This window comes from Lissotriton vulgaris, chromosome 1_2 (genome assembly GCF_964263255.1).
Source record: "Lissotriton vulgaris chromosome 1_2, aLisVul1.2, whole genome shotgun sequence".
NCBI lineage: Eukaryota > Metazoa > Chordata > Amphibia > Caudata > Salamandridae > Lissotriton > Lissotriton vulgaris.
The window spans coordinates 353,234,444-353,253,893 of record NC_141686.1 but is presented as its reverse complement, the minus strand read 5'-3'; the positions used below and the strand labels follow the sequence as shown (position 1 = coordinate 353,253,893).

General features: G+C 45.8%; 1 protein-coding gene across 1 annotated transcript in view; it reads right to left on the bottom strand.

Annotated features, from left to right (window-relative positions):
* The window catches only part of LOC147736793 (uncharacterized), a 172,482-nt gene extending 162,511 nt beyond the window's left edge, over positions 1-9,971 (bottom strand). Inside the window, exon 1 of the mRNA XM_086953496.1 lies at positions 9,573-9,971. The gene's annotated coding sequence lies outside the window, so the exon portion shown is untranslated. The remainder of the gene's footprint in view (positions 1-9,572) is intronic.
* Between the last annotated feature and the right edge of the window lie 9,479 nt (positions 9,972-19,450).

Sequence of the window (19,450 nt, the reverse complement as noted above, 5' to 3'; positions counted from 1 at the left end):
AAATTGTTATATTTGTTTGTGAATATCCCCATTTGACTGATTATCTCTTTGTTCATGACGCTGCAATCAGCCCTACTGTGATTTGTATGCGGGGGTAAGAAGCCAAGATGTAGTTGGAATGTTCTGGTGCAGCCATTTGACTGGTCAGGATTTGAGGCATCCAATATGCGCTTATATTATCTTTGCGTGCAGGCACAGCTTGCCCATTATTGGTTCTTTCTGCAGCCTCATACGGCAATTGAGTCTGACGCGGCACTCCCAATGCCGCTAGTGGTGCAACACTCTCTGGAGGGAACGGCGTCCTGAGGACGGAGATGTCTCTGGTACAGTGCACTGCTTGGGCCTGGCGGACGCTTGCCAAGAGAGCACAGCCGAACATTTCGGCAGCTCAGGAGACTGTTGGTGTTACGTAAATGGGTGACGTACATGAACGGGGTCAGTTCCGCTCACTCCAAGATGTACAGGATGCTCGGGATTCCAGGTTGATCCTGGGATTCACCTATGTGAGTGTGGCAGGCGGTCAGAGCCGTTTACCCTAACTGTCCCACTCAACCACAAACACTGCAAGCACAGGAGGCAGTGCTGGCTGGGAAAGAAAGCAAGGGTCTGATCACTAGGCTATATGATGCGTCACAGCGGGAGATGGAGCCAGGGGACCACCCTTCATATATTAAGTGGAACACTACGCTGGATTATGAGTTACCGCTAGATCACTGGAAATTTAGCTGCGAGTTAAATGGGTGCCCGACGACGAACTATAATTTACACATCATTCATTTAACATTTTTGCACCAGTTATATTATACTGCAGTGCAATTACGCAGATTCGGCCTGCGGGACACAGCTAATTGTGTAAGGTGCAGGCAGGCTGACACCGATTCTTTACACCTGGCGTGGCAGTGCAATGGGACAGCTGCGTTCTGGGCCAAGGTTGCGAGTGTGCTTTCAGATGTTGTGATGGAGAGCCTGCGGTGTATACCGGAAGCATACCTGCTGGGTAGCATGAAGTATCTTAAGCCCTTCAACAGGCGGGTAGTCGCTGTCTCGACCCTATGGATAAGCGTGCTCTGGCGCAATGCTGACGTGCAAAATCCACGTCTACTGTGAAGAAATGGATCCGAGACTTAATATATTGTAGGGAACAACTGGAGTCCTATGCGGAAGAGCTGCCTGAGGCCTCACGACCCAAAGACTTTTGGGCTCCACTGACTGTGTACTTATTGAGCCACCCTGACGTGTAACGTGCCTCACGTATTTACATGATCTCTTCCCTCGTGTGTCTGGCCAGGACTTATTGTACTTGGAACTACCTTTTTTGTGCTATCACTCAAGTGTGTTCACATGGCTTTTGGATCCGACAATTGTATGATGCAAAACTATTTCAGTGCCGAAGAGGTGGTGGGGGAGGGTCAGTTATTTTTTTGAATTTTCTATGTAAAAAACTAAAATTGGCTTGTATCGACACATGTGAGGATGATATTGGTGCACCCCAGCCTTGGGGTGTTGTGTATACTTGTTGCAAGCATTTCAATAAACAAAAATAACAAATGGTTGACAGAACTGCACTGTTAGGCCAGATCTAAAGGAACACTCCCTTCCTTTAAACTGTATGGTGTTACCAGCTCGGTTGCTGAAGTACTTGAAAGAGTTGATGAGATAAGGAACATGAATGAGGAAAAACTGCCATATTGTACTATTCCATTCAAAATAGTTTGGAACGCCGACTGCTTGTTGAGGAGTAAAAAACATATACAGAAAAAAAGAAGTATGTTCTGGTATTGCACATGTTTAGGAAGCCATGGCACCCCTAGAGGAAAGACCCCATGAAACAGGTTCAATCAATTCCAGATTGTTTCATGGACCATGCAACACATCTGGAAACAGTAGCAGAGGAGGCAGGACAATGAAGTTTCCTAAAGTAAAGATGGATTTGAGAATCAAGCTCTCAGAGAGCCGATGTTTAAACTTCCTAGTCTTTAAGACATCAAGCTACACAGAGATTTGGTTGCTCCGGAAAGGCAGGATAATCCACTGCTGTTAAAAATGCTTTGTACAGATGGAAATTGAGAACAGAATTCCAAGAGAACACTGCCTAGCCAAAACATCCGAAGGATTGTTCTCTGAAACGCAAAATTATGGTCAATTAGAATCGATAGACCCATCAGAGAGAGATCGGGATTCTCAGGCCAGGCATTTAACACAATAAAGGCTACGTTTTCACATTATAACATTTGATATTTTGGTAAAGGAGGTCTACTTATGCTAATTATTTTTTAATAGTCAAATTACTGGATGCTTCACCACAGGTTTCCTATCAATAGAGTGCGGTGTAGACGATGGTCCATCTAAGTGTGTTCACTTTTCTGTAAGACTTAGATGAAGGCGCTAGCTAGCTTTAGATATTTGCCACAATAGTGACAGAGCCACAGCATTTAATGGAGTGACTGGTCATTGTGATCTGTAACATTTTAATAACAACACCTTATGGGTTCAACTGAATAGGCTCCTGGCTTCGAAGAGATATAGGCAGGATTTTATGCTGCACTTTCTCCCATACACATGTTTTACATTCGAATACTCATGATGTAATACATCTTGTTACAATGCGATTCATTCACAAAATGTTCCAAGATCCAAACATTGTTCATTTTCACCTTTCCAGAGGGGGGCCCTGTGTGTACCATGCAGGGGGGCCCCCTTTAGTTTCGTTACGCCACTGCGAGCAGCAAGCAAAACCGATATACTCAGCCCTGCCTGTTCTTACATTTATTTATTTTTTTATTTTTATCGACGTATAAAGTGCCCGAATCACCCCCAAAAGAGCTCGGTTTTAAAGGAGCTTTCTAAATAGAAGGTATTCTGGGCATTTCCAGAGATGAATAGGGAGCTGATTCCAATAATAGAGGGCCAAGTGGAAAAATGCTTTCCCACCTAAGCGGGATTTTTGGAAACGCGGGACAAGGAGCAAGGATTTGGCTCATGAGCGTAGAGATCTAGGTGGCTGATACGCTTTTCTACAAGATAGCCAGGACCTTCACCGTTTAGTGCTTTGTGCACAATGCAGCATATCTTAAATCTGACCAGCTTACGTATTGGAAGTCAGTGCAAACATTGTAATAGACAGAGAGAAGCTGTTATGGCAAGGGAGTTTGAGACCAGGCTTGTGCGATGTTTTGGACAGCCTGAAGTCCACTTAGGGAGGACTCACTTGCTGAAATCAGGAGAGCTTTACAGTAGTTCAAGCATCTTATTACCAGAGCCTAGATGAGTGTTTTTCGTACAGTTAGGAGGAGAAATGGAAATACCCTGTGTAGGAGGCTTAATATATGAAAGCATGAGCCCAAAGTGATTGTGACTTGCTCTTTCATTGTGAGTTTCTGGTCCAGACGTATGCCTAGGTTCTCGACCACAGTCTTAGGGACCGGGGTATCACCGAATTCCGGAGGCCACCATTCTAGATACCAGAGCAGAGGCGCTTCTCCGTATAGCATGATCTCAGTTTTCTCAGCATTTAGCTATAGGAAATGATTCCTCCTCCAAGTAGCGATGGCATCACATTGGCTGGACCCTAAGTTTTGACACTGTTGAAACACTTACATCTTTTGAAAAGACAATTTAGTGGTGCACCTCTCCACTCTCATGAAATGAAATGAAACACAATTTATAACTCGCAACTTTGCCCAACGGGCGTCAAGGCTCCTAACCAAACATTGTCCAGAGTCAAAGAGCATGCTACTAATAGGTCTCGATGAAGAGCCGCGTTTTTAATGCTTTCTTAAAAAGGGCCAAAGAGGGTTGTGCTTTTAACTCAGAAGGGAGGTCATTCCACAGTTTTGGGGGCCATATAGGAGAAGGCCCTTCCACCCCATCTGACTCTGTTTGTTCGAGGGACAGATAGGAGATTCTTAGAGGCAGAACGAAGGCTTCTTCTAGGGGTGTAGGGGACAAGAAGAGAGCCAATGGCTTCTGAACCTCCACCTGCTAAAGCACTGAAGACCAGGCATAGAATTTTGAAGGTGATCCTGAGATGGATCGGGAGCCAATGCAGACTCTTCCTGGCGAAAGTAGCCGAGGAGGTGTTAGGGACGCCCAGGACAAATTTAGCAGCCACGTTCTGGACGGTCTGAAGGCATAGAATAAGGCTCTTATTTATTTCCGTGTTCAGTGCGTTACAGTAATCCAGCCGTGATGCCACAAGGGCCACAACGGTCTGTTTACGAGCTTGGGGGGAGAGATAATGGGCTATTTTCCTAAGAATCTTAATGACTCCCCAACAGGTGGACACAGTACGGTTGACCTGCTGCGTCATGTCCAATGACGTATCAATAATCACGCCCAGATTACGGGCTGATTTTACAGGCACAGGACATATTCCTAGGGAGGGGGGCCACCATTTACTGGACCATATGTCTTGATCTTTGCCGAAGATCAAGACCTCGGTTTTCTCTCCGTTCAGCTTCAGTGAATTTAGAATCATCCATTCAGAGACTGCCTGCATGCAGTTCCTGAAGCTGAGTGCGGAGGTACTCACCGAGTGGGAGAGGGACACCATGATCTGCGTGTCATCGGCGTATGACACCACCTCCATCCCGTGAGATCTTACTAACCTGGCAAGTGGGGCCACATAGATGTTAAAAAGGGTCGGACTCAAGGCCGACCCCTGTGGGACCCCACATTGCACAGGCTTGGCAGGGGAGAGGAACTCTCCTAGCTTGACCCTCTGCTCTCTTTGGCTAAGGAGAGAGGACAGGAGGCTCAGTGCTGGGCCCTCCACCCCTATCTCCTTTAGTCGAGCTGTTAAAGTCAAAGGAGATAGGGTGTCAAAAGCTGCAGTCAAGTCGAGTAGGACCAGCAAAATGGTCTGGCCTCGGTCAACCTTAGATCTAATATTGTCGACCACTACCGTGAGAGCCGACTCGGTGCTATGGTACTTTCTGAAACCGTGCTGAGATTGGTCCAAAAACCCAGAGACCTCAAGAAAGGAAGTCAAATGCTGATTAAGATGGCATTCCAGCATTTTAGCTGGGGCAGGCAGCAACGAAATTGGTCGAAAGTTTTTGAGGATTTCAGGATCCAGAGTCGACTTTTTAAGCAGCGATTAGCGATGGCAATCATGCCTTCCGAGAAAGCAGTCTGAGTATTATGGGAATTTTAGTCAAATTACAGTAAGAGCTGGGTGTCATCAGCATACGAGATTGGTGTCAAGCCCAGCTTTCCAAGTAGTCCACCTAATGGAGCAACATAAATGCTGACCAGAGTAAGACTATGGCAGGATCCCTCCTTTGGTCGATTCCATGGTCTGTGATTGGAAATGGCCAAGATTGATGGTCCGAGTCTGATGAGTGAGAAAGCACAAAATCCACTGAAGGGCTTGTCCTTGGATTCCAATTTCTCTGAGTCTGAGTAGGATGTGATGAGAAACAGTGTCGAAAACCGCTGACAAATCCAGCAGCACTAGTAGTACTGCTTGTCCATTGTCAGGGGAGTGTCTTATATTGTCAGTGACAGCAATCAGTTTTGACTCAATACTGTGCAGTGGCCTAAACCAGACTGGGAGGAGTCATGGCATCCAGTAGATTCGACATAGAAAGAGATGTTTATGAATATGCTTTTCCAATAACTTACTCAGAAGGGGTAGAAGAGAAAATCAGACGATAGTTGGACGGATCCTCCATTGGAACATTAGCTTACTTTCGGATGGGAATTATTTGTGCAGCCTTCCATTCAAGTGGTAATTGGCCCTCTCTTAGTGAAAGATTAAGGATTGAGCAGGTAGATGGGGACAACGGTTTAAAGAGTAACGAGGAAATGTTGGCTGGAATAATATCCAAAGGGGAACCTGATTTAACTGTGTACAGCAATGTCCCAACTGTATCAACTGTGAGAGGGGTAAAGCTTTCCAGTGAATGCACATTGGTCAAGGATGGAAGATGGTGGAATGCATTGTCATTCAGAGGGTTCCTGTCTTTAGTGATTTTATCATAAATGAGCTTGATTTTCTCTATGTAATGATTAGCTATAATATCGCAGAGTTCTTGAAATGAAGCAGCTTCATTGTTTCAGGCCTTCGGGTTCGTAAAGAATTTAAGGATTTGGTATAAATCTTTAGGGGCGTTCCTTGCCTGGTTAAAGTGCAACGCAATATGGGCTCTGTGTGCGTTCTTTAAGTTCTTATTATATTGAGCCAGAGAGGTCTTATACCTTTCTTTATCAATTAAATCATGGGTGTGACGCCAACATCTTTCCAAGTTCTTACAAAGAAAGGTTTCCTTCCGTAAAGGGTGTTGCCGCAGGAACTGTCGCATTGCACCGCATCGAGGAAAGTGCCTCGCACCCCAGGAGAAGCGCGCCGCTGTCCAAGTTGCTGCCATCGCATTTCTGAACAAGGATGTAACCGCTGCAGCCCACGCATTGAACCGAGAACTTCTCGCATCCCCGGAGAAGCAGGCCACATCTGGAAGATCTTCACGTCTTTATTTCTTTGCACCGGAACTTTGCCACATTTCCATTGCTGCAACATTGCTTGTTGTGGAAGCGCAACGCATCGGAAGGTACATTGACGCAAAGTGTTGCATCTTAAGAACTGAACTAAGCTAAAACTACCATCCTAAAGTAACAGTATTGTGTATTTTTGTCGTTTATGGTCTTGTGGTAAATCTATATAAAGTATACTTATTTTTTATATAAAACCTTGTGTGGTGTCCATCTGTCTTCCGGTCCGGATATTGCCAACGCCCTTCCCCCTAATTATTTTATGATCAGGAAAGACCGGGGAACCGGTAAGGGAGGCGTGGTTGCATTGGTGATTGATAAACGTTTTGAGTGCTCTATTGTCCCGACGGATGACATTCATGGAGCAGAGGCGCTAGGCTTCTGCTTGAATATTTCACCTTACCAATCCTGTGCTGGGCTGTTGGTTTATAGACCACCAGGCCCAATTGGTTCTTTTCATGAGGAGCTTTATACAGTGATGTCTTCCTTGTGTGTGAAGTTTAAACACTGCCTACTTGTAGGCGATTTTAACATCCATATGGATTTGGCTGATGCGGCTGATACCATCAAGCTCCTAGATAGCACCAAGCCATTGGGCCTGTTGCCCTATCTTGCGTCCCCCACTCACAATAAAGGCCACACATTGGATCAAATATTTTCTACTATTCAGATTGTAGTAGCTGCACCTAAACCAGTGTTGTGGTCCGACCACATGCTGGTGAATTTTGATATTCTGTATAAATCCAGGTCCACCACCAGGGGTCCTGGTGATCAATCCCAGGTCCCACGTGCTTTCCACAGGGTGTCATCGAATTCGATAGCACAGTACCTGACGGTACACCCTTGTTTGTTCACTGGCGATCTAGAGGAAGATCTAGAGCTCTTTCAAACGTGGCTAGCGCAGTGTCTTAATAAGCTAGTACCTCCCCAGTCGGTTCATAAAAACTCCACTCGTGCCTCGGCACCCTGGTTCACGCCGGCGCTTAACACCAGCCGCAGGCATTGTAAGAAGGCCGAAAGAGCATGGCGATTGAACTACGAGGAACCACTGAAGGAAGCCTATAGATTGTGCGTTAAGGCTTATCATAAAGAAATCTATTTGGAAAAGAAATCCTACTTTGCTAGGAGGATTGATGAGGCTACTAACACCAGCAAGGAAATCGTTATAATTTTGAAGGAATTCACATCGCCTGCCTCCATTACACCTAAGTGTTCTTTCTCAGAACCGTGGGTCACTCAATTGGCGTTTTTTTTGCCAACAAAATCCAGAGCATTTAGGCGTCTTTTTCGCCTGTCGTACCTGTGGGAGCCTCCAATCCCGCGCCCCTGTCGCTTCTGCCCGCCTCTGGGCGGACTTCACTGTCTAACTTTCCGCCTCTCTGGCCTAAAGTTTCATTGGATTTCTTATCCAAAATGAAATCGGGTTCCCCGCTGGACCCCTGTTCCGCTAAGTTTTTAGCCAAAATCGCACATATCATCAACCCCATCATTAATCCGATTTTAAATCACTCCCTTGAATTGGGTGTGGTGCCGCAGGCCTGGAAACAGGCGCTGGTTTTGCCCCTCTTGAAAAAGCAGACCCTTGACTCTAGTATTCATGCTAACTATCGGCCTATCTCCTTGCTCCCGGTCCCGGCGAAGGTCGTGGAAAAGCACGTGCAGTCCGTTCTCTCGGATTTTGTGGAGACACACGGTGTCCTCCTTTACACCCAGTCCGGGTTTCGGGCGAATATGAGTACCGAAACGGCACTGCTGGAGGTGTCGGAGGCCATCAAAGAGGTCCAAGATGGCGGAGGAAAAGCATTGCTGGTGTTGTTAGATCTCTCTGCGGCATTTGACACTGTCCCCCACAACCGCCTCTTTGTAAGACTCTCGGAGATCGGGGTAGAGGGGACGGTGTTCAGATGGTTTGAGTCTTTTCTTTCTGACCGCCAATGGGCCCCTCCGTATTCAGCCGTAGTGCCACCATTGTAGTTGGGAGTTCCCCAGGGGTCTATTTTGAGCCCCACTCTCTTTAACATCTATATGTCCCCCTCTGGCGGCGCTGGCTGAGTCTTATGCTCAGCTCCAGACCACCACCTCCTCCCAGGCCTTCAAAACTGACGTCAAAGTTCTCCTCCTTCAAAGACACTTCCAAACTTAATTCACGCCCTCTCTATTATCGGAAGGAAGACCTTCCATTGTGGAAAATTCTATTCTCTATCACTTTGGAAGTGCCTTCCCAGTGTGTTCTTGTGGTTTGAGAGTCTGCCATTTATTGCAGTATTATCCTTCTACCTGTGTTTGGTACTCTTTTGTAACATGCACACGTCACTTTTCTCTTGTAACACACTGTTTGCTACCTCTTACATTTCGTTTGCTTTCGATACTTGCATAAGTGCCACCATTGCCTGCGCAACGTTTGTTCTTGTGTTTGAGTGTCCTCCATTTATTGAAGTATTATACCTCTACTTGTACTTTGTACGCTTTTGTAAACTGCACACTTGTCACTTTTCCTCCTGTAATGCACCGTTTGCTACCTCTTGTATTTTGTTTCCTCACAATTGTCACTTTTGCTTCGTGTAACTTAACGTTGGCTTTTGTAATTTGTTCACTTGTAATGTTCTCCTCATGTATCAGTTCTGCTCCTATTGTGAAGCGCTCTGACACCTTCGGGTAAACTCCGCGCTATACGGATAAAATAAATAAATAAATGTACACATTCAGGCACACACACACACTCATGCACACACACATGCACACACACATGCACACACACACATTCGTGCACACATTCATGCACACACACATTCAGGCACTCACACTCATGCACACACACACATGCACACACACACATTCATGCACACACACATTCATGCACACACACTCATGCACACACACTCATGCACACACACACATTCATGCACACACACATTCATGCACACACACATGCACACACACACATTCGTGCACACATTCATGCACACACACATTCATGCACACACACATTCGTGCACACACACATTCATGCACACACACATTCATGCACACACATTCATGCACACACACATTCATGCACACACCTCTCTCCTTTCACGCACCTTTGATCGTGCTGGGGGGTCGGTTCACTCGAGGCGAGAGGAGGGGCTGGGACCGGCTCAAGCTGAAGGACCCGTGGCCCCCGGAGGCATCGCCGCCTCCATCCAAGGGCCCCGTCGGGGGTCCGTGGTCGCAGCAGATGGAGCTGAAAGGGAGGAAGAGGGGGCAGAGCTGCCAGACAAAGGTCAAACAGCTGTGGGGGCGGGGCGGGCACGAGGAAGCAACCTGAGCTAGGATTGGGTCACAGGGACTCCAGGGAGGGCAGCGGGTCGGAGGTCACGGCTGCTCCTGCAGGACCCTCATTGGAGGAAGCTCCCGCCGCCAGGATACCCGGCCCTGCGGGTGATACTTGTGGGCAGACACCCAAGGTCAGCACAGGACGGTGGCAAGGCAACCATGGGTAGGGGCCGGAAGTGATGTCACCATCCGGTGCGGGTGCTGTGTCTGGCACCGCTGACCCGGAAGAGGAAGCTCTTCCTCTTTCATGCACTGTGCTCATTAGATTTCATCCCGTGAGCGCCCTCTGGTGGCCACTAACAGAACCTCCTTTCCTGTCTCCAGGAGTGAATCCATTTCACACAAGAAACATTTTGTGGCAGGAAAGACCTGCGTTTTTAGATGTCTCAGAAATGAATGTTTTTAAGACACACACAGTCCAAGTATACAGGGTCTCATTCTTGGTTGCTGCTGTAGAAAAGTATTTACAGCTTCACTGTACATGAGCATCTTCAAAACACTGATGCAGAGGACTAAAGAGTATTTACAGGAAGCTGTCAACTGGAAGCGAGACTTTGTATTTCATTAAATATGTGAGAATATGTGTTAGTGGTGCAATTGAACGGGCAGCTTATTCATTTTTTCATTTTTTTAAAACACTTTATAGGGTTTTTCAAATGCACAGCAGGGTATACAGCAACGTAAATGGAGAGAAATACTATGAAGTTGTATTCATCAGATCAAATTCAGTTTGGCATAAGGCATGCTTTAATGCGGAAATGAAAAGAAAAGCCTGTTGGATTCATTACGGCAGTGCCAACACGTAAGTGTATTGTTTTAGTGGTGTTTGCTGGCTCTGCCTATAGCCCCGTACACATGTTTCATTGAGGACTAGACATGTGGCAGACTGTATTCTACCACACACAGCACATTTGAACATCTCATAATTCCATTCCACACAATTCAACTATAAACAATTTAACCTACAACATTCCATACCACATAATTACAATCCTAAAAATTAACAAGCATTGGAAATGCAATAGGTCTCGCAGCATTAGAGTTAGTGCTTTTAGAATTGTTTATGGTTTTTTTTTGTAAATCTTTAGCATTTTTGTTTCCTGTAGCCAATGCTAAAGAATTACAAATAAAAAAAGCCATAAACAATTCTAAAAGCTCTAACTCAAATGCTCCGAGACCTATTGCACTGTGTGAGGGTGAGGGGTTGAGGGTGAGTGAGGGTGAGGGTGAGTGAGGGTGAGTGAGGGGGTGTGAGGGTGAGTGAGGGGGTGAGGGGTGTGAGGGGGTGTGAGGGTGAGGGTGGGTGAGGGGGTGTGAGGGTGTGTTAGGGTGTGGGGTTGAGGGTGAGTGAGGGGGTGTGAGGGTGAGTGAGGGGGTGAGGGGTGTGAGGGGGTGTGAGGGTGAGGGTGGGTGAGGGGGTGTGAGGGTGTGTTAGGGTGTGGGGTTGAGGGTGAGTGAGGGTGAGGGTGTGTGAGGGTGAGGGGGTGTGTGAGGGTGAGGGGGTGTGAGGGTGAGTGTGAGTGAGGGTGTGTTAGGGTGAGGGTGAGTGAGGGGGTGTGAGGGTGAGAGGGTTGTGAGGGGTGTGCGGGTGAGAGGGGGCTGTGATGGTGTGTGAGGGTGAGTGGGATAGGCAAGACCTAAAAATCTATCCAACAGCTGTACTGAATGAGTAAAGTGAAGTGCAAAAACCAATCAAATGTCAGAAGTGATCCTTCTGGTGTTAATAATCTTTAGAAATTCATAGTTCTTGAACATGCTGTAGAGCACCTTCAAAGCGCAAACAACGTTTTTAACAGCTTAATCGTTGTGATCAACAATGGAAAATGCTGCATAACCAATGAGTCACCTCTAGATGCACAAAGGCATTAAAGGGCTTTACCTGCAGAGCGTTGCGAACTGCAGTGGTAGATCAGCTGCTGCAGGGGAGGAGGAGAGGTGGGCTGATCACCGTGACCTCTGCGGCTATAGAGGGGATCTGGGAGAGGCTGACCCCGGGCGGCCGATGACGAAGGGCACTCTACTTAACACGGAAGTGGGGGTGGGAGGAGTGTAGATTTTGGTGTTAAGAGGGAGGGCACCAAACGGGGAGAAATGTTAAAGGTCAATGTGATTAAACAAGTTAAGGAATATGCTACTTACCAGTATGCATCTGTTCTTGGCATAGAGGGCTGCAGAGTGGTACATTATGAATAGATCGCCATCTGGTGTTGGGCTCGGATGATTGCACTTTGTTTTTCTCTTGGAGAGTCTTTTGTCCCTTGGTGACTCCTCCCTTGGTTGGTAGTGCGCATGGGCATCGGCTCCATCCTTAGATTGTTTTGCCATAGTAGGGTTAGATGGAGTAGTATAGTATAATACAGATAAGAATGCCCATGTAAGTGTATCTAAATAAGATAGTGTTGGAACAGACACAGGTTTCCGGGGAGGCTGGGAGGGCATGTACCACTCTGCAGCCCTCTATGCCAAGAACAGATGCATACTGGTAAGTAGCATATTCCGTTCGAGGCATATGGGCTGCAGATGGTACATTATGAATAGACTATATAGCAGTTCTCTCCCTAGCGGTGGTCGCCCGTGTCTGTTGCAACTGTCTGAAACAATGTTTTTAATACTGCCTGTCCCACTCTAGCTTGTTGTGTTGTGTGCACATCTACACAATAGTGTTTTGTGAAGGTGTGCGGTGTAACCCAGGTAGCCGCTTTGCATATGTCATCTAGTGGAATGTTTCCTAGAAATGCCATAGATGCTCCTAGTTTACGTGTAGAGTGAGCTCTAGGAGGAACAGTTAATGTTCTCTTTGCCTTTAGATAGCATATTTGAATGCATTTTACAATCCATCTGGCAATGCCCGCTTTGGAGATGGGATTGCCTTTATGTGTGGGAGAAAACGCAACAAATAGCTGTTTTGTCTTTCTGAAAGTTTGTGTTCTTTCTATATAATACAATATGGCCCTTCTAACATCCAGTGTATGTAGGGCTCTTTCAGCTACTGTTTGTGGTTTTGGAAAGAAAACCGGTAATTCCACTGACTGATTGATGTGGAATGCTGAAATAACCTTCGGTAAGAATTTTGGGTTTGTTCTAAGAACCACTTTATTTTGGTGTAGCTGCATAAATGGTTCTTGAATCGTAAAGGCCTGCAACTCACTTACTCTTCTAAGTGAGGTGATAGCTATGAGGAAGGCTACCTTCCATGTGAGGAATTGTATTTCACACCTATGCATAGGTTCAAATGGTGGCCCCATTAGTCTGGTAAGCACTATGTTGAGATTCCAGACTGGGGAAGGTGGCCTTCTTGGTGGAATGACTCTTTTGAGTCCTTCCATGAAAGCTTTAATTGCTGGTACTTTGAACAGTGACAGATGCTGTCTGTTTTGTAGGTATGCCGCTATGGCTGCTAGATGCACTCTGATAGAGGTATATGCTAGGTTACACTGCTGTAAGTGTAACAAATAGCAAATGATTTGTTTAGTGGATGCGTCCAGAGGGTTGATGTGTTTACTGTTACAGTGTATAGCAAACCTCTTCCATTTTGCTGCATAGCATGCTCTGGTGGTAGGACGTCTGGCTTGTTTAATGATTTCCATGCATTCTGGTGGTAAATCTAAATACCCAAATTCTATGACCTCAGGAGCCAGATCGCTAGGTTCAGTTGTTTGGGATCTGGGTGCATTATTTCTCCATGGTTCTGTGTAAGATGCATGGGTAATAACCTTAGCTTTTGATGTGGTACTTGTGAGAGTTGTAGCAGTGTGGTGAACCACGGCTGTCTTGCCCACGTGGGTGCCACTAGTATCATTGTCATTGAATGTTGTTGCAGTTTCCGAACTAGTAATGGAATTAGTGGTAGAGGAGGGAACGCGTAAGCAAATCTGTTGGACCAATTTATCCACAGCGCATTGCCTTGGGACCTTTGGTGTGGGTACCTGGATGCGAATTCTTTGCATTTTGCGTTCTGATGATTTGCAAACAGATCTATCTCTGGTTGCCCCCATTTTTGGAAGAATGGCTGTAGTATTTGGTCGTGCAGTTCCCATTCGTGCACTTGTTCCGACTGTCTGCTTAGGATGTCTGCTATTTGGTTTTGAATTCCTGGTAGGTGTTCCGCTAACAGGTAGATCTTTTGAGGAATGGCCCATCTCCATATGTCCTGTGCTAGTCTGGACAGTTGGAGAGAGTGTGTCCCCCCCTGTTTTTGAATATAATACATTGCAGTCATGTTGTCTGTTCTGATCAGGACTGCTTTGGCTGTTATCTGCATTTGGAAAGCTTTTAGTGCTAGAAATATTGCTAATAGCTCTAGGTAGTTGATGTGCAGTTTCTTTTGCTGCACACTCCACTTTCCCTGTACTGTGTATTTGTCCATATGCGCTCCCCATCCGGAGAGCGATGCGTCCGCTGTTATTATTACTTGTGGAATTGGCTCTAGGAACGACCGTCCCTTGGAAATGTTTTCTGTGTTCCACCACTTCAGAGAGCGATACGTCCGGTCGTCTACCAACACCAGATCTGTAATCTGCCCTTGAGCCTGATTCCACTGTGTCGCTAGACACTCTTGTAGTGGACGCATTTGTAGTCTGGCATGTGGTATTAGCAGTATGCAGGAGGACATCATGCCTAATAGTTGCATAAACACTCGTGCTGGTAGTGAGTGTTGTGGTTGAAATTTTTGTATTAACCCGATCATTGTCTGTACTCTGACTGGGTTGGGGTATGCTGTTGCCTTTTCTGTGTCTACTGTAGCCCCCAGGTATTGTTGAATCTGGTTTGGTTGCAGGTGTGATTTTTTGTAGTTCACCGTGAACCCTAGGTGGTGCAGCAATTGAATTGTCTTCTGCGTGTTGTGAAGACATTCTTCCTTTGACTTGGCCTTTATTAGCCAATCGTCCAAGTATGGGAAGACATGTATTTGTTGTCTTCTTAGGTGTGCTGCCACCACAGCTAGGCATTTTGTGAACACTCTCGGTGCTGTTGTGACACCGAATGGAAGGACTTTGAACTGATAGTGTTGTCCTTCTAACACAAACCTTAGGTATTTTCTGTGGGCTTTGTGAATTGGGATATGGAAGTAAGCGTCTTTTAGATCCAGTGTAGAAAGAAAGTCCCCTTTCTTCAGTAAAGGAAGTACTTGTTGGAGCGTGACCATGTGGAAGTGCTCCGAATTTATGTAAGCATTGAGAGGTCTGAGGTCTAATATTGGTCGTAGGGACCCGTCCTTTTTGGGGATGAGGAAGTATAGAGAGTATACTCCTGTGCCCTGTGGATCTTTTGGTACCTTCTCTATTGCATGCTTTTGTAGAAGTGCTAGCACTTCTTCTCTTAACAATGTTAGATGATCCTGACTCATTGGACGCTGTTTGGGAGGGATGTTTGGTGGGGTATCTGTGAGTTCTAGGCAATAACCATGTTGGATAATTTGTCTCACCCACTTGTCTGACGTGATGTTTTCCCAGACAGGTAGGAACTGTGATAGACGTCCCCCGACCGGTGTTATGTGGTCTGGGGGGAGTTCTATGAAGTCACTGTTTTGGTGTTGAGGCGTTGCAGTTATTGTTATTTCCGCGGCCTCTTCCCTTATTGTTGTTACCTCTGTAATTGCCTCTTGAATTACCTCTGGGTGATGTTGGAGTGAAAGATGTGGATTGCTGATTCGTTCCTGTGTTCTTTGAGCCCCCTCTATAGGTGGATCTACGAAAGGAACCTCTGTGTGTTGGCTGTTGCAATGCTCCCATTGACTTAGCCGTTTCAGTATCTTTCTTCATTTTCTCTAATGTCTCGTCTGTGCTTGAACCAAACAATGTCTTTTGATCAAATGGTTTGTTCAGTAGGGCTGTTTGTACCTCCTGTTTGAATCCTGAGATTCTAAGCCATGCGTGCCTTCTTAGCATGACGCTAGTGTTAATCGATCTCGCTGCGGTGTCTGCCGCGTCTAATGCACATTTAATGGAAGTTATTATTATTATTATTATTATTAATTGGGTTTTGTTAAGCGCAGACTACCCGGAGGCCTCGTAGCGCTGGTATTTGTTATTATTTTACCTTCCTGTATTAATTGATCTGCCCTTTTCTGATGTTCTTTTGGGAGATGTATGAGAAGTTTTTCTAACTCATCGTAATGTGCCCTGTCGTAACGTGCGAGTAGTGCTTGTGTATTGGCTATACGCCAGCTATTCGCTGCCTGTGATGCTACTCTTTTGCCTGATGCATCTATTAACTTTGACTCTTTATCTGGTGGAGGAGCCTCTCCTGTAGATAATGAGTTTGCTCTTTTGCGAGCGTTTGAGACCACTAGCGAGTCTAGCGGTACATGCCCTCTAATAAATATGGGGTCCTTTGGAGCCGCTTTGTATTTTTTATCAATTCTTGGGTTTAACACCCTGGCTCTCACTGGGTTTTCGAATATCTCATCTGTGTGAGTAAGAAGACCCTTTAACATAGGAAGAGTACCTGATGTTCTTTGTGCATTAGGTAGCGTCTCTAACAAGAAATCCTCTATTTGAGGTTCTGTATGTACATCTACCTTATGGTATTTTGCTGCCCTATTAATGAGTTGCACAAAGCCTGTGTTATCCTCAGGTGGTGAAGGCTTTGAGGGATATAGCTCTGGGTTGTTGTCCTCATCTGACCCTACATCATAATTTTCCCATGGATCCTCCTCATCTGGAATAGTTTCTTCATCCCCCTGAGGTTCTCCCTCCCCCATGTCACTGTCTACATCTGACTGAGGTGTAGCTGGTCTTGGTATGCGTGGCCTATTGTGAGGAATAGGAGAAGAGGGAGTGGCTTTAGGACGAGGAGAAGCAGGAGGAGTTATATTCGTCCCCATTGTTCTCTTTTTTGGAGGAAGAGGTTTATCTTCTGGTTGTTCGCTCTTTCTCTTCTTCGTGACCACTTTCCCCGTTTGTGGATCAATAAACAAGATCTTTTGTTTGGGATCTGTCTGTTGCTCCTGAATCGGTACCGAGGGTTCTGGTTCCGAGAGGTGCTTTTGCTTTCGATCTTCAGATCTTGTCGTTTTCGACACCGAATGTTTGCTCGATTCCGACTTTCTTGGTATCGAGTGTCTCTTGGGCGAAGAGTCATATTTATGCTTCGACATGGAATGTTTCGATACCGAGCTCTCCTTTGCATGTAGCCTCGGTGCCGAAGTCGATGTCGCCCTTTTCTCGGATCCGACATGGTGGGAGTCCGAATGCTTCGGTTTCAGTTTCGGTTTCGTTGCCGGGCCTAAAGGCGGGGCGTCGGAAACTTTTTTCAGCGGTTTGACCGGGCCCAAGGGCGGGGTCGTTACCGCACGGGGTCGGTTTTTTGGTAAGGGGACGTCGTCACTCACGGTTTGTTGCTCGATGAGTTCTTCCGTCTCCGACTGGTCCCCTTCCGACCCTGACTGGTCCTCTTCTTCCTCGATTTGTTCGTCTCCGAACAGCTCCGGGATCTCCTCCGCCTGCATTCTGTAAACCTCGCGTCTTCTAGCCCGACGATTTCTAATCGTTAGCTTGGAGGAGAATGCTGCGCAGGCTTCGCAATCCCTGGATTCGTGTTCAGGCGATAGACAGAGGTTGCACACCTCGTGTAGGTCCTTGTGTGGGAACTTAGCACCACACGTTGGACATTTTTTGAATGGAGTCCTTTCCATGGACCCCGGGCTTGACTGCGTCGAGAAAGGCCTCCTGTTCTTCGACGTAGATTCAAGTTTTTCTCTTTTATTTTGAATTTGTAACGCGCCGGAATGGAAATGAACGCGTTCGAATAACAATACCGTCGAATTGGAAAGGGAATACGCGCCGAAAATCACTTTCTTGTGAAGTTGATCTGGAGCGTCTCGATCTTCATCCGAACCCGATGGCGGAAAAAAACAATCTAAGGATGGAGCCGATGCCCATGCGCACTACCAACCAAGGGAGGAGTCACCAAGGGACAAAAGACTCTCCAAGAGAAAAACAAAGTGCAATCATCCGAGCCCAACACCAGATGGCGATCTATTCATAATGTACCATCTGCAGCCCATATGCCTCGAACACAAGTTTTAAAAAAAAGGTACACTGGGGGGAGGAGAATCACCAAAACGTGCACTAACCCTCTATGAATTTCACGAGCCTGCATTCTGGCGTCATGGTGTACCACGGCATCCCTGCCAAAAGACTCCCCATTCCGCTCCCCCCAAATGATTAAGCATTTGCTAATGTTTTGTGACATAAAACCGGGAGATTATTATTTTTTTCCCTGCCTTAATTGAAGGAAGCATTTAGTGGAGATGTACCCATTATTGCACAAAACAGATTACCGTTGCACTCAAGACAGTGTGTGTAGTGTTAAGTAACACAAAACCAACATGTATATCACAAAATGGCAGAATTATCCAAACAAAGCACTCTCAATAAGTAGATCTTGGAGTCTTTAATGTGATGAACAGCCAGCCGACACGTGTTTCATCGCATTTGCGAATCCTCAGGGCTGAAATGAACAAAAATTGACAATGGAGCATGTTTTTCACAAAGATATGTCATACCATAAGACCTGGTTACAGGGTCTTGCATGCACAGTAGTTGCCACTACCAGTGTACAGCAATGCATCTCCTATTGCTGAGTGCCATCCCAACACATCCGTGTCGTAGGTGTGACGTTATCACTATTATCTCTAACCGTGCAGTATAATAGTGATTTTGTGCAAATACATGTGGGTGTGACAGGAATATATTTTGATGTGGACACACACTTCATGATCCATAGGTGAGCTATTTGTGGACGATACAGTCATACTGCATGCTATAGTGAATCTCTGTGAAGTATCAATACTATGAACCTCAGAAAGTGTCCGTTACATACCTAAAAGGCTGTAATCCAGTCAGAAGGTCTATATAGCAGCACGGAAGAAAACACGGTAACAGGAAAAATCTCATTACCACTTGTCATAATTCTATGTACAGGCAAGATGAAAACAGTGATGAGAATGTGAAAAAGTAAGTGTGTGGACGCTCACCGCTCAGCTGGTGATATTTCTAACCCAGCTGGGCCCTTGACCGTGGATATTTCAATTGCGTATCCGAAACAGTTCTGTAATCAGATTAGCGATCTGAATTATTGCAACAGGCGTCTACATATCGTAGGTTGAAAAAATATAGTACAAACGACGATAATTGGTATAAACGTCTATGATTCTAGGTACAAAATCACTGACTCCATATCAATACAGACAACGCACCCAGGCCTACCACAAATTCATATGGAGGATAATCCATAACGGAACATATGTGTATCTCTGGCCTCCCCTTATCCGAGGGTAATCATAAAATCTGAGTTGTAGGACGGTTCTGTAATACATCCTGTACACCCTTGACCTCCCCTTATCTGATGGTATTCAGGTTCTATGGTAGGTTGTTGAATTACACTTCTTATTTTTCGAAGTGTATCAAAAAGTATATATATATATCCGCTTGACAAATTCCAAATCATAGGTATTAGTATCACGTCTGCCCACAGCGCGTAGGATGAAGCTCTGAAAAGTGTAATGGGCATAATTCAATAATCGGTTCTATTGGAATATTCAACTATAATTATCACCGAATGGCGTGATATGTCATCAGTCTTACCCAATGGTATATGGTAAGTATCGTGTGCCGTGGTGTTTGTCCAAGTATTATAT